This window comes from Ostrinia furnacalis, unplaced genomic scaffold (genome assembly GCF_004193835.3).
Source record: "Ostrinia furnacalis isolate ACB-3 unplaced genomic scaffold, ASM419383v2 OfSCF5758, whole genome shotgun sequence".
Lineage (NCBI taxonomy): Eukaryota > Metazoa > Arthropoda > Insecta > Lepidoptera > Crambidae > Ostrinia > Ostrinia furnacalis.
In genome coordinates this window covers 18,222-31,777 of record NW_021135997.1, presented here as the reverse complement: position 1 = coordinate 31,777, position 13,556 = coordinate 18,222, and the positions used below count along the sequence as shown (strand labels likewise).

General features: G+C 39.5%; 1 protein-coding gene and 1 long non-coding RNA gene across 2 annotated transcripts in view; both read left to right on the top strand.

The window, feature by feature from the left end:
* LOC114361466 (tyrosine-protein kinase-like otk) overlaps nucleotides 1-13,556 on the top strand; it is a gene marked incomplete at its 3' end in the record, with an annotated part of 51,142 nt that overhangs the window by 19,476 nt on the left and 18,110 nt on the right. The gene's annotated exons all lie outside the window — the stretch shown is intronic.
* Nucleotides 478-2,781, top strand: LOC114361475 (uncharacterized). Its single transcript, XR_003656599.1, has 2 exons — nucleotides 478-571; nucleotides 2,668-2,781. It is a non-coding gene; the product is annotated as an uncharacterized LOC114361475 (long non-coding RNA).

The following is a 13,556-nucleotide window of genomic DNA, read 5'->3' as shown; positions in this document are numbered from 1 at the left end:
TCCCCCCTCGTTTAATAATGTAATGCAATGGCTATAGTTGCGTTTATGGTCTGTTTGAAATAAATTGAAATGGTAAATAATATTTTTTGCTGGCAATACCGAATACAAATGTCAAACAAAATAATGATTCTTTTTCGTAATCTGTGCTGTATATATTTATCGTCTTCGGAGGACGTGCTATGCTTTTACTTTTATTCGTATTACTATAAAATTCTAACGTATACAGCGTTAATAAGAAGTGTCCATTGAGAAACTTCCCTGGTGCTTTTACTGGAATGATAAATTAGTGTACATATTGCAGCTTATGCGGTCGCCAATCGCAGTGCCCTACATTTTAAAAGTTTTTACTCAAATGGAAGAAAGTAGTGTACCTGATGCATTACTTTTTATAGAAGTGACTTAAAGTTTCTTTTGTGATGGAATACATTCGGCTGCACCGTCGTTTTTCAATGTATTGAGGAACTCTTGTGATGTATACTTTATTGGAGATAGCATTGAGTCTTGGGGTGCTTGTCACCCTTGTAACAGTTCTATCACTATGTGTATGTGGATGCAAAAACTCCAACCAGAAGTGAGTATCAACAGTTACTGTTTACATAATTAACCTGGTAATATTGCTTAGTCTTGACAAAATAGTGGATTGGTACAATTTGAAATTGTAGTACACAATTAGAATTCAATGACTATTGCCCAGTTCTCAAGTAATTTTGAGCCATTTAACTCTCCCCTGCCCCATCAATTCACTTGCAATTTTCAGCTTAGGTGTCAGTAAGACTCATCATAACAGCTAGAAATAGTGCAAAAATTATAAATATTTAATGTTTACTAGTTTTCATTTATTAAAATAAATGTTGTTTCTCTAAATTGTTGACTTGTATTTAATAAAAGTATTCATTGATACTGTGTAGGTTTGTTGTCGACACGAAAAGAAGAAGATCCATAATAATATAATATACTACAATCAAAGTGTGATCTTGATTCCATAGATACAAGGTTTAATTTAATTTTATGTTCCAATAAATTAATTATTCATGAGCATGTGCATTTGTGCAAGAATATTTTAAATTATCTTGCACTGACTGACTATTCTATTGTTATGCAGTGACATCATACAAACAGTCCTATTAGAGTTTTAATTAGTATTTTATAGTGTACAGTGTCATCACTGGCTAAATGGAATGTTGCCTGGGTCCAATGGCAATCATTGGAATTATGACTGCCAATGAGTCACACATCTTGAATATTGAATTTATTATTGCAGTGAAGGTTTATGTTTTATTAAGTTCTTATTAGAAATAAAGGCAAATTAGCATATCCACACTTTAGAGCTTTTATTACCCCATTTTAAATGTCACTGTTGGCTGTAAAATTGAAAGTTTAAAACCTTAAATAAGCTAAAGAAAATAATTAAGGAAAAGGAAACATATAAACTCCATTGCATAACAGAGTACTCTACACCGACAGCAACTTTATTGAAAGTAATGTTATACAATATTGTATTAGTTACTTACAAAGAAATCATCAAATTACTAATTATCTAATTTTTATAAGAAAAATAATAGATTAATAAAAAATACTTTGAAGTATTGCCCACAAGGGGCCTTCACACGTCTCAAAATCTTTTACTTACTGTTATTTGTACTTTAATAATTGTTCAATTTAACAGAAATGAGTTGGTGGGTACGGCAGGTGTAGTCAAAATTCATTTTGATGAAGAGGTACCGTCCCCGACACCCACCACTCCGGCCTCTATCAAGCGGTTTGTTGTAGGCCAACTACGTACAGTAGTACACAGCATGTTTAGACAGATCTCTAACCCCTGGGCTAATCATTTAACAATATCAATCATAGTACCTAACGTAGTATGTAACTAATTATTTACTCGAGATTATTAACCCTATTAACATTTTATTCAGTAGTTTTATTGTGGTTTAATTTGTATACTTTCAACTATTTCCTCTTAAATAAAAGCTGGTCTTATATCACAATATCTTTATGTATAAAAATCAATTGTCTCAGTAATAGGTTCAGACAGTCGCCTTGCCAAGATACTAAAATAAGTTGAACTTATGAGACAATTGATTTTATTTTTATGTTATTAATTTAATTTAAAATAAAACTTCAAATTACTTGTATGTAGCTATATGCAACTGAATAATGTGCATGACTTTAATTGATAAAAATATCATGATAAAAGCATCACCCAGACATCATTAACCATTTTAGTTCCATAAATCTTATTAAATGTATCTTAATATGTTTATCTTGATTAATAATACTTTAGCAAAATATAGAATTCTTACCTGATACCTACAAATATGATAATGATCAAATTTTATTAATAATAAATCGGTTTAATTACTACCTGTAGATTGTAATATTAATGGATGGTCCAAAGGCGTAGTGCGATACGCGTAGAATCGTAGAGTTGCGGGTTTTATTCCCATAATCAAAAAATTTGATGTGTACTTTGACCATACAGTATTATGTCATATGTATTACTATTTATTATTCTTGTTAAGGAATCCCTTAAAAATACTCCCATTATGAATGTATTAATTTAACTATAATCTGTAGATAGCAAGTTTATTGACAGCATGTTTCATGTGGGTATGAGTAATGTAGGTAATTCAAATTCAGAATTAATGATGGTTCCTTTTTTAATAGAGCATCGACCCAAAACAGTCAACGCAGCCTGCCCGAAATCCCGCATCCTGTAGGCAGGCATGACAGCGGGGATACGGCATCGGAGATTTACGCGACCGTCAATTTAGATGAAGGTATTATAATTTACCTACCCACTTAAGCCCGATTTCCACCAAAGGGCGTCAACTGTTAGTGAAGGGTTCAAGATCCGTGGCATGAACTATACTCGTGATCTAAAGCCTGGTCCGTGAGCACGTAGAATCCCGTCCAATGACCCCAAGCTACCCATCCTTATCGCTCGCGCGTAATTATGTTGCTGTCGCGCTCGCACACTCACTGCGGGCGCGTGTCGCATCGCACAGTCGCGACAGCAATATAATTACGCGCGAGCGATAAGGATGGGTAGCTTGGGGTCATTGGACGGGATTCTACGTGCTCACGGAAGGCTTTAGTAAGGCCTACGAAAGTGACGAGAAGAGAAAATTTATTGGAATAACCAGTCAGATTACATTATTTCCTTCACCTCTCTGCTCAGCTTCGTTCTGAAATCTGATTAGGTCCATGATTCAAACACATCTCATCTCCTCGCCACTTTGAAAGCGGGCCTTACTAGAAGACGAGTATAGTTCATGGCACGGAAAGTGAACCCTCGGCTAACAGTTGAGATTGCTTGAGCATTCGCCAATATCTTGGACCCTTGACAAAGTGACGCTTCGCTACGTCATTTTAAGGTTTCCTTTTAGTTACAAACTTGGTTCTATTCTTCCGTGTAGCAGATTCATGTGTCGTTTTGGTCCGAAATACACACCTATTTTATTATCAACTAGCTGACCCGGCGAACTTTGTTCCGCCTTAATGGCAATAAATAAGCAGACTTTTTTTTTTAAATTTCGAACTGGATAAAAAGTATCCTGTGTCCTTCTCCTGGCTCTAGGGAGGTACCCTGACAATTTTCAGCTAAATCGGTTCAGCCGTTCTTGAGTTATAAGCGAAGTAACTAACACGACTTTCTTTCATATATATAGATGACTAAAGCCAGTCATACTACTCACGTATGAATGTGCATAGGTACCTACATTAGATAGTATTATTTTGAAACCTCTGATTACGAGCCTGACGTTGAATCATTTTAAATATCTAAGTACTTAGGTGTCTATCAATTGATAAAATATAAAAAAATGTTATTGTGACGCCATACAATCATGGCTCTAAATCTACATGATTTTATAAACTACTAACTTTAAAACGGTCTTACAAACAAACTATGATTTGAAGTAGGTGTGTTATTTAATTTATTATATTTTTGACAACAGGAAATAAAACAGTAGCAACAGCGTCTACAAGTCGGGACCACCCATACGAGCGAGCGTATTCAAAGCTACAAAACGAGGCCCACAATGTGTAAGTATACAATACTCTTTTGAAAATTATAAATAACTTGAAAAAATCGAACTGCCTAAGGCAGAAATCGAACACACGACCTTTCGCTTGCCGGGCGACTGCTGCTCTTCCATCTGAGCTACTTACAAGTAGACGCTGGATGGATCCGTCAAAATTTTCAAGTGCAATACGCTGTTACGCCCAATTTCAATACTCAACCGTCTATAGACCGACGCGTAGGTGGTTCGCGTACCTGATTACTTTTACAAAGGTCGCGGATTCGATCCCCGTATACTATTTGGACTTTAGGTTCCGTGGATTATGACATGGTGGACCAAGGGTTCATCCTTGTTAAAGGAAGATTCTGTCTCCCGCTGATTTACGATCGATCTTCCCAAGTTATCTGGAAGAGATAGTTTCCAAGCTATAAGACCGTAATAGGCGCTATTACGCTGTTCCAATTTTAGTATAATTTCTGGGCGGTATCATTTCGAAATTAATTTGATACACGTTGCGTTCTCCTGTTGTGACTACTTGATAATTGACGTCAATATGTAAATCGTATACCGATAAAATCTTACGATTAAAATTGCCAGCTGAGCAACTAGGATATCTTTTTATACACGAAGTAGGTATGGCTACCGTACTGTTAAAGCTTAGTTGAATCCCCTTCTGACCCACCGCACTACCAAACCACACTACCAGGGAACTTGGTTCCAGTTCCGTGAATATCATAAAAGGTGAGTAAGGTACAAATACTTAAGCGATCATCAGACTTCCCCAACCCGTCTGGTCAACGTGAGGAGTGTAGACCAAACCCTCCATTTTACTCAGATAAATTAGAGAGGGTCGTTCGTACTCCTGGATGAGACTAAACGGCCTGATGATATTGATGACTTCTTTTCTTTTCAGCACCGTAGAAATCACGCCGGTCCAAGTATCAGATGACGAAGTACAAATAGATGAAAGGGATGCGACCACGTCCGGTCCTGGTAAGATAAAATACAATACATCATTATTATTTTATCGGAAGATTATTGAGGAAGAGATAATTAGTATAATCCTGTATATAAATAAGTAGGTAACTTTTGTTAAATATTTTTGAAGAAAATCCCTTTATCTCTTCAGTCTATCACCAATAAAACCCAATTTAGGTTTCATATTTTATATCGGACTCGAATGTAAGTGGAAAAGTTTGTAAAAATTCATACTATTCATAATTCATTCTACATAAAATCTCTAATTGATAAAATTAAAACCTATAAAGGTTAAGCACGCAAGTTAGTTATTTGCAGCAATGCTGAATTCTTCATAGCAAAAGATATTAATTTCCTACTTAAAAATTTAGTATTATAATTTTTTTGTACTGGCAATACACACTTTCCCAAGATTCTTTAAAAAAAAACTGTTGCAATAAACCAGCCGAAACCGCGGGAAAAGTTACGTTAATTTAAATTCGTAATCCATTTTTCGTTAAATTGGTTCATTGTCGTATCAATAAATCGTCCGATTATATCTCGTATTACAATATTATACGATAAGGCTACGAGTACCTACTCTTTTTATGTAATGGCGATATTATCTTCATTTCGGCGTATTCCGGAAGCCTTATTATAAAAAATGTTATCGAAAACTAACCGTGATTGTTACGTTTCAGTTCTCCAAAGATCTTCTTCGTTAAATCATAAAATCGTTTTATTGTCATTGAAATTCTCTATCGCATCATTTTTGACATGTTAGGCTAAGAACTCACGGGGCGATTTTCACCCGCGCCCGCGGCGGTTGCGAAATTGCTGTTTTATTTCAAAACTCACGGGAGAGGTTATTTGCGCGGTTATTCTAAGAACTCACGGCGCGATTTTCACCCGCGCCCGCGGCGGCTGCGGGTACAAAATGGTCGCCCGCAGATCGAGCGCAGAGCGCGCGGGCGAAAACCGCCCAGGCTGCGGTTACCGCGGCTCGCGCGATTCTACTAGTCTCCCGCCGGTGCCGCGGGACCCGCATACAATCGCGCCCGCTGCGGGCGCAAACCGCGTCGTGAGTTGTGCATTAGTTTTTACATAAGTATCTGCATTCTACAGAAGCTGTGAGCCCGCAACCGCCGCAGGCGCGGGTGAAAATCGCGCCATGAGTTCTTAGCCTTAATGAGACGCATCGTTTGGGAAATTCGTTACTTAGTATCTATATAAAAAAAATAACGGCTTATATTTAGAGATATTTTTTAATTCTACTGTAAAGTTGGCAATTTCATTAAGACTGGTTACTATTGCGTGTAACTGCATCCAACATGGTCGTTTTAGGGAAAACGGTTATAATGGCTTTTGTGTTGCACCTTACAAGGATACGCTACTTCTTTCCTGTCTTGCGATAGTTAGTTTTTTCTGCAATAATCGTTATTGCATCTTTCTTATTCAACATGAAACATGTCAAATGGTTCTACAATATTTTTGAGTTATTTCATGTTATAAATTAATTTGTCAAAGAATAAATGATGAGCCTTGCAGTACTCTAATGCGCTTATGCAAAGAAGATATCGTAATAATTTAATTTAATTCGATGATAAAACAAATTTTACTCAGGATTTGAGTATCACCTACCAATATCAATGTCTATACTAGACATAAAACAACGGAAAGCAGTTACAAAATAAGAAAAAATATGAAAACACCAAATACCTACCTTTATGAAAATATCGTAGTACCTAAAAGTATGAATAAAAAATTGAGAGATGCGATTGGTCGTATTGTATCATGCGTATCATGTAGCAACAATAAAAATATTCACTATTTTCGTCATTCCCCATATACTGATAACTAAATTAGATTTAGATTAGATCAGATTATTAAAACCATTTTATCAGACATCAGAATATTGCTATAAATAGCATTGCTATAAGCTACAATTAAGTTTTCTGCATTAGAACGTAAAACAATATTATATTTCCTATTGGTTTGCACATCCTACAATGCATACAAATGGCATTATAAAAGACGTCAACCACACAATATGCAATTAAATGTATTTATGGAAATGTTATGGGCTTTGCTTGACCTCCTGTGATTAACACGAGAACATAATACAGGGTGGAAACAATAAGTGATCTCACTCGATTATCAGTGCCGTATTATCCATAAGGCACTTTAGGCCAGTGCCTAGGGGCCCACTATGACCAGGGGCCCAGCACTCCCGATTAAAAAATGAAAAAAAAAAATGTTTAAGATTATTTTTATGCAACAAAACTCAAACCACCTCAAAACATCGCCTTATTTTGATTTACACATTCAATCTAGTCCAGTCAATGAATGCCTTAACGACGGTGTAGAGAGAAATCCGTGGAACACAATTTCTGACCTCGGGACTTTATTTTTTCCTAGTTAGGTGGTGAACATAGCAAAAGTCCCCGCCCTTAGCCCTTGAGCCGGCGGGGAGAGGGGGGTTTAAAGGTACCACTTTTCGGTTTTTCGCTTAATCCTCGGAAACTATGCGTCCTAGTGACATGACTACTATGAACCAAAAAAAGCTTATTCAATTTGCTACAGGTGAGACCGTCAAGTTTTTCTATATCTTGTATAGTTTTTGCGGCATCTGCTCTAGAAGGTCTGTAAAATTGGAAATTTTATTGTTGTCTTACATGTTCCTTTCAGGAGAAAATCGACTAAATCAACATTGAGCAAACACTATAGACATGCGGGAGCATGTTAAGCCTAGTTCCATGGAGGGGACTGCACCGTGCGTATATTTAGACGAACCAATTAGAGCCACTTTTGACTCCTCATCATTCAAAAACTACTGTGCATTAACACTTCAAATTTGGCTCATGTATTGAGACTTGCAAGATATACATCAGCTTCAAATTTCATAAATATACCTCAAACGGTTATTTAGGTATTGACGTTCAAAAATCGATATTTAGAGCACTAAAATCTATCTATCACATGTGAAATGTTAAAATTTACTGGTTTTTTATTTGTTCCTTTGTATTTACATAACTACCTTTCTGGATGCCAAATTTGAACCTTCGAGGTCATCTGGAAGTGGTTAGAATTTGGTCTATAGGTCAGACATGTAGATTTTTGGACGTCAATATCTAAAGAACCGTTTGAGGCATATTTATGAAATTTGAAACTGATGTATATCTTGCAAGTCTCAACACATGAGCCAAATTTGAAGTGTTAATGCACAGTAGTTTTTGAGTGATGAGGAGTCAAAAGTGGCTCAAAGTGATTCGTCTAAATATACGCACGGTGTAGTCCCCTCGCTGGAACTAGGCTTAACATGCTCCCGCATGTCTAGAATGTTTGCTCAATGTTGATTTAGTCGATTTTCTCCTGATGGGAACATGTAAGACAAAAATAAAATTTCCAATATTACAGACCTTCTAGAGCAGATGCCGCGAAAACTATACAATTTATAGAAAAACTTGTCTATCTCACCTGTAGCAAATTGAATATGCTTTTTTTGGTTCAAAGTAGTCATGTCACTAGGACGCATAGTTTCCGAATATTAAGCGAAAAACCGAAAAGTGGCACCTTTAAACCCCCCTCTCCCCGCCGGCTCAAGGGCTAAGGGCGGGAACTTTTGCTATGTTCACCTCCTAACTAGTCTATTTAAAGTCCTGAAGTCAGAAATTGTGTTCTACAGTTTTCCATCTATAATGCTTTATTGACTGGACTAATCGTCATATTTTGATATTGTGGAAACTAATTCATTTTCGTAACATTGGTATTACTGCTTTGGTTTACATGACAGGTCGACCGTCGATGCCCTTCAGAGGCTAAAAAGTCTCACTGCAGAGGCTAGGGAGAGGGGTGAGGGTGTGTTGACTGTATCATTCGATATAGCCAACGCTTTCAATACCATCCCTCATTCCACCATACTCGAGGCACTTCAACATCACAGAGTGCCTCAGTACCTTCGAGGGCTGCTGGCCGATTACTTACGGGCCCGCGAAGTCCTGTATGTTGACAGAGACGGCCAGCTCAAACGGCGCGGCGTAGCCTGCGGGGTTTCGCAGGGTTCGGTGCTCGGTCCACTCTTGTGGAACCTAGGCTTCAACTGGCTCCTCCGTCCTTCTCGCGGGCATGAGTGTCATATGCTATGCGGATGACACTCTGGTCACTGCCCGGGGGAAGACATTTGGGACCGCGGCACGGCTGGCGTCGGCGGGCGGCACATTAGTCGGTCACAGAATACGACGCCTCGGCCTGAAAATCGCGCTGGAGAAGACTGAGGCCCTTTTCTTACCGGGGCTTCGCGAGCACACCCCTCCCGACGCCCACATTGTGGTTAAGGACGTTAGGATTGACGTCAAAGGCCAGATGAAATATCTGGGCCTCTCTCTTGACGGGAGGTGCATTTTAGCCCGCACTTCAACGGGCTAGCGCCATGCCTCCTCAAGGCAGCCGGCGCACTGAGTTGGCCCCTCCCGAATTTGGAAGGGCCACAAACGAGGTGTTGTCGACTTCATGCCGGCGTTCTGAGGAGCATGGTGATGTATGGCGCCCCAATCTGGGCGGACGCACTCAACAAGAGGGAGAATGCTGCCCTTCTGCGCAGGCCCCAGAAAGTCGCAAGGACCTACCGCATGGTAGGGCACGCTGTGGCGTGCGTCCTCGCTGGTACTTCTCCTTGGGAGCTAGAAGCTGGGGTCTTATCTGTCTTCTATCATTGGATGGCAGACCAGAAGGCACGTGGAAAGCGCCTGGCCCCGGAGCGGTGCGGCGCCGTCAGGCAGGAAGAGCGCGAGATCAGCAGGAAGGAAGACATGACTCGTGCGCAGTTTGGCTGCCGCACTCTGGACGACAATGGTTGGAATGACCGCATGGGTTCCTCACGTTCCGTCTGGCGCAGGTGCTGACCGATGGCTGCTTTGGTTCGTACCTGCATAGGATCGGGCGAGAGGAATCCCCGCTGTACCACAAATGCGGCGCGGCGGATGACACGGTGCAGCACACCCTCGCGGTCTACACAAGCTAGGAGGAGCAGCGCCGTGTCTTCACTGCGGTCGTGGGCCGGGATCTTTCGCTTCCGAGCCTGGTCAACGCCATGCTGGGAAGTGAAGGATGCTGGATGGTGGTCGCCTTCTTTTGCGAAGAGATCATCCTTCAGAAGGAGGCAGCGGAGCGCGAGCGGGAGAACGATCCTCTCGCCTCATCGCTCCGCAGGCGGAGAAGGGAGTGGAGAAAGCGGTTGTACGACCGTTCTACTCAGCCCCCAAGTGGCGGCCAGCAGGCCGGGGGTGCGGGGGCAACCTTGTCACCTCCGTCTGACGGAACGGCTTGGCGTTTCGGGCCATTCCCGTCGGACCCCCACAAGGGGGGCGTTTAGGGTCCGCCGTGTAGGCGAGATGTCGCCAGTGATGTCGCGGAAGTCTAAGGTTACAGCCCGATACTATAAAGCATTTCCTCCGCGACAAAAAAGGGGGGCCCGAAACGAGCTGTGCCTAGGGGCCCCGAGAAGGTTAATCCGGCCCTGTCTTTATTTGTTTGGACTAATAAATAGTTCTTACAAATCGTCATTTTGCTCTTAAGGAGCCTCTACATGTCTCATAATCTTTTTACCCTACCAGCGCTTCGAGACCAACATTTGGCAAGTGCTGAGAAGAAGCGCCGCAACAAACTCAGTCACCACTGTCTGCCGGTTAATATAAATAAATAGAAATAGTAGTAGTAGGTACATTCGATTCAGGAGCAGTTCACTGAATTTACCATGCATTCGTGTATGATGTATCTTATAAGAATGGGTATACAAGATTGCGTGGTATATTAAACAAGGTAGTGAGAATGTGTAAGTGAGATGCAGTCTAGGATGGTACATATCTGTCCTGTAAGTGCCTTCTCACTCTCGCCTTGGGTTTCTTGATTCTGGGTGGGTGTTTGGCCTGGTCATCTCTTTCCATCAGGTTCACCTGTATCATGCAGGCCAAGAGCTTCCCTGTTGTGGATAGTAAAATTAGAATCGAAGCCAGAACTATTAAGTAGGAAGATCCCACTCAACACTGTACATCGAAACACGGGGACATTGTCAAACCAATAGATAAGATAAGAATTTAACTAGCATCAATAGGCATTCTTGTTCAAATTAACTGGCATATACCCATGTTACTAAGAGCAAAACTCGAGAAAGACGTTACTGGTTGAAACCGATTGGGCATTTTTTTTTTCAAATATTCCAAAGAAAAGGTTTTATAAAGAGAAAAATTAACTAGATATATGTAAAAACCGAATTCCTCGCAGGCCCGAAGCTTTTAATCTATATATATAAAAATGAAACCCGTTTCGCGTTGTCACGGCATCACGTGTGAACGGCTGAACCGATTTCGATAATTCTTTTTTTTAAATGTTTGTAGAAGTCCAAGGATGGTTCTTACGGAAAAAAATATTAAGAAAATCTCTACGCTAAGGCGGTACGAAGTTCGCCGGGTCAGCTAGTTAATAATAAAAAAACAAACATACAACCAGCTAATTGTTAAACGGCTAAACACTCGTATCATGTCTCTCATCCAAAATCAAAGATGGGGCGGGCGCGCGCTTTTTCCCCCATTGTCCCACGGCATGTTAGTGTTGCCAGCTTTTTGTTCCCGGATTGATGGGCCATTGTGTTGCCGTTCGCGAAAATTCAGCGGGCGAATAATTGATAAGTCCGCTATGCGAATGGTTTGGAGATCCTTTGGTGGGATATCAAAGATAAATGGTTTCAAGTTCTGGGTTTTAGTAAGTATTGTGTCTTATCGAAATTAGGCCCGAAAATTGTCTCATTGCATATTGTTTTTCAACTGACTGATAACTTATTATATTTTTGTACCCTCCCTTAATCACCTCCTCATTTCAATCACGACTTCCCTCATTCCATTGTATGATTTATTGTAATAACTAATGCGAATAGAATAGCGCCATAAAGACGACTGCATGCCATGGTTCGAAGTTGGAACAGCTCGACTTAATTTCTATTGCAAAACCACACGAAACTAGCACTATACTATGTACCTGTTACCTGTATTTTTTGGAAATTCCGATTATTGCCCTTAATTTCCTAAAAAAAATGTTTTTATGGTACTATCCATTGGTTATTATTACCTACTGTCATAGTGAAACACAAAACAATGTTCACTATCATTTCATTCCATAATAGTTTTCTGCCGAACCACTCCAACATTCGTTCGCTCTTGCCAATTTTTTTCGCCACCATTTGGATTAGAACGTTTTTCAAATTCCAGTTTCGGGATTTTTTTGAAAGTTTATTTGATTCCGTCTATACCGTTTCTAAAATGTTTGTGGACCTTTTTGTTCCTCGAACTAACACTGCGCTTTGTGCGAATATTCGTTAGAAACAGTTAGATTTTCATTCGTTTTCCGAACTTTTCTGTTTGCATATCCTATAGTTCCTGGTTTGGTGGGTTTTTTTTTCTTGTTTCAAAAGTTTTGTCTATATTTTTCGTTCCTTTCTACTGTGTATTGTTTGTGCAAAGTGAAAAAGCTCTTTTTAAAAGTCTATTTGCAGAAAATAAATGACCATGACTATCATCCTAGTCCCTAGCATCTAGATTAAGCACAAGTTAGGTTAAGTAGGTATAATTACGAAAAGTTTTACTTTTATTATTTACGAATATTAAGTTTAGTTTCAATGTTTCTTTCTTATCAGAAAAACTTTTAAACAAGCGATTGCGGTCAAATACCTGCCTTGTCTAGCATAAAAAAAAACAGCATTATTTTATGGTGATAAATCTTGTGATCTGTGAACAACGAACGGTGCGTTGTATAGGAAGAACATAGGTTATTTGGGGATAACATCGAATGCCATGGTACCCACTTAATTACAAGCTTTATATTGACTTCACTTGTTAGTATGTGTGGGACAAATCTTGCAACTGAATTTAAGACCAGTTCTCCTCAACCGATTGAGCTGAAATTTGGTATACTTATGTAAGTACGATGACAATGCAATATTATGGTACCATTGAGCTGGTCTGATGATGGAGTCGGGAGGTGGCCATAGGAACTCCTAAACAAAACGGCGGAAACTCGTCGAGTTTGGGTTCGTTGGATTTGTCTTTTCAAGCACTTTACTGTTAGATAATGTCCAGGGTCCTGAGATTAAGATATAACTAAAAAGTGTAAAATAAAATTATAATAAAATAAACTTTTTTAAAAACAAGCTTTTATTCTGAATTTCGAAAGCTTGTAGCGCAAACAGAGAAAAAGAGGAATAAATTCCATGCGCGATACAAGCTTTCGAAATTCAGAATAAAAGCTTGTTTTTAAAAAAGTTTATTTTACTATGTCCTCTTAAATCTTAGTTCATTTACCACTACTAACTAAACCCATTACAAACAAAACAACTAACTATCAGTATCGAAACAAAACATTGTCATTCGCGCGGTGTTCCTACGAGACGGGCATGATGATCAAAAGTCTATTATGCCGTGTCCCTCGAGGAATTTACATAATGTTGTGAGCAGAAATATGGGTATGGGAGCCGTAAACAAGGACACAACATCGAAATAACAGCCAGCTCAGTTCATCCAAGATATT